At 50.6% G+C, this 2,561-nt stretch overlaps 1 pseudogene; it reads right to left on the reverse strand.

The window, feature by feature from the left end:
* Nucleotides 1-1,415: 1,415 nt before the first annotated feature.
* Nucleotides 1,416-2,342, reverse strand: LOC114088091 (cyclin-dependent kinase 1 pseudogene; annotated as a pseudogene).
* Nucleotides 2,343-2,561: the final 219 nt, after the last annotated feature.

Raw genomic sequence — 2,561 nt, forward strand, 5'->3', positions numbered from 1 at the left:
CCTGGGCTCCTTGCTCGGGTCCTGACCCCCACCACCCCCATACCCGTCCTGGGGCCCTTCAGGCTGAGCCCTACTTTAGCCCTCCTGTCATTTCTGTCTCTGCCAGGCTCACTTTCCTCATCCCCTTTCCAGGATGCAAACTCGGGCCAGGGGACTTGACCTGGCCTCTTGGCCTTTCAGGCTCCCTTTGGGAAAATGAAGCCCTGCCCCTTGCCTGGGTCCTTTGGCCTCCTTCAGCCTGGCTCATCCTGACACCCTGCAGTGGACCTGAGTCTTGAGCACTCCTCCCCCTGTGCCACCTGCTCCTCTTTCTCCCCTCCCGCCCCTCCCCATCCATGTCCCTTTTCATTCACTCAGGCCCAGGTGCTAGCACTTGGCTCTCCATTACTGGGCCCGACTCCTTGCTTGAGCCCCTGGCCGCCCTCCTTGAGGACCCTGTCACTGTCCCTTGGTTTCAGACCCCTTTTGCCGGCCCACTCCTGTGCCTCCCCTTTGTTCCCCTCATCCTGTGGTATCCTGGCACTGCCCAGACCCTCCACTCCCCCTGCTTCTCCCTAGCCTGGGCTCCTGGAATGGGTCTTGGTAGTCCACCCTCCACCATGCAGCCTGCGCATTGGTTTCATTAATGAGGTTCTTGGCATAAAAGTTAGCTAGCAGAGATCGAAATAAAACACACAGACTCAGTTACCTTTTTCTATGACCAGGTCCAAGACGGCTCCCCTCTCTGGCTCCAACCTCGAACCACCCGTAGGGCAGCAAGGATTACTCAGAGCTAGCAGGAGAGAGAGAGAGAGAGCACGCCAGGGAGTAGCCTTTTATTGGGGAACAAGAAATTCAGGGGAGAATTCCATCCAATGAAGGTTGAGGGGGGGCCGCACTCCAAGGTCAGGGTCAGTGATTGGGCCCCTGGGGTCAGTGGCCAGTCACACCCCCACACGGACAGGTTCTCTCATCAGGAGAGGGCCGGGAAAGTTCCAACACAGCCAGAAGCCTCAGACCCAAACTGGGAGTCACCCAGTCACGCGTGAGAATGGCTCTCCACACCACCCCACCTCCACACTCCAGGTATCCCCTCACAGTACCCCCTTTTGCCCCTACTTTGGTTCAGGTCCCTCTCTGAGGATCTACTCACCTGGGGCAGAGGAGCAGAATGGGCTGGCCTCTGTGCCCTGAATGCTCCCTATGGGAAACACAGCCCTGCCACTTGCCTGCATCCCCTTCGCAGCCTGAACCTTGAGGCCTGGCAGTTAACATGAGATTTGCTCCAATCCAGCCCTGAGAGATCCCCTCCCTTCCCTCCCCTTGCCCTCTCACCTTGCATGGTGTCCCTTACCCAACCCAGCCCTCCCTAACCCTGACCCTTTGTGCTCCAGTCCCCGTGCCTGGGCGCTTGCCTGAGTCCCTGACCATGTCCCTCATGTCCCTTGGCATACCATGGAGTATCTTTGTGTTGTTGCCAATGCTACAAATATGGTGCCTATACTTCAAATGACAACTGGAGTGGAGTAATGAGCTGACCCCAGCAAAACTTCAGGAGATCTATACCAGAGTGGTACTATCTTATGTATATATACCCTAATAGGTATTCTAAAAGGTCTGGAAAGCCAGTATCAGCTAGTTTCATTGTTCCTTCATCATAAATAAGAGGTTTTAAGTCTCTGTGAAGAACTTCTAGAGTGACAAAACACAATACTCTGAAGGATTTGATACAAATAACTCTTAACAAGTGAAGAATCTTTGAACTGACCAGGAGGAATAGAATTCAAATATTTCTTGAGATCCATAGAAAGGAATTCAATAGATAAATTTCCTGACTTGCAGTACTAGGAAGCCCTACCTCTTCACCTTCTAGTCTGATTTTTTTCATGGCTACCACTTGACCTGTTGTTTTATGTCTACCCTTATATACAACTCCATAAGTACCTTCCCCAATTTCCTCTATTTTGGTATGGTCTTCCACTGTTACTCTATAGGTAGGATAGATCCCAGCTTATTGTCCCATGATGGCTACAGTGGCAGCTACCATGTTCATGACTCCACACTCAACTTCCAAGCACCAGCTTTGAAGCCAAGTGCCCAAGGTCACTAGTTTTAATGTAAAATACAATGATGACCAAAACAGACTTCACTCACTTAGACTTCACTCCTATTGCTGATAGTCAGTCATCCCCTGAACCCCCTACGAGGGCTGCTGCATTTAGATCACCACATAAAATTTCTTCACTATATGCAGGATATTGAATTTCCTCAAGTTATATGTTTGTCAGTCCCAGCTGTCCTGGAGCTCTTGGGCCTTTCATATACCTCCCTGGAATGACTAGTCCCAGGACTACTAGTGGCATACTTGCATACTTGTTACATGTGTCATCAATGTCACATTGTGTGTGTGTGTGTGTGTGTGTGTGTGTTGCTGGGGATTGAACCCAGGGCTTCATTCATGCTAGGCAAGCATTCCACTACTGAGCTACATCCCCAAGCCCCATATCATAAATCTTGGTACTGATCTTAACATACCACATGGGCATTTTATCCTATTTTGAGTATATAGTAATATACATCAC

The sequence above is a fragment of the Marmota flaviventris genome, chromosome 2, assembly GCF_047511675.1.
Source record: "Marmota flaviventris isolate mMarFla1 chromosome 2, mMarFla1.hap1, whole genome shotgun sequence".
In the NCBI taxonomy this organism is placed as follows: Eukaryota; Metazoa; Chordata; class Mammalia; order Rodentia; family Sciuridae; genus Marmota; species Marmota flaviventris.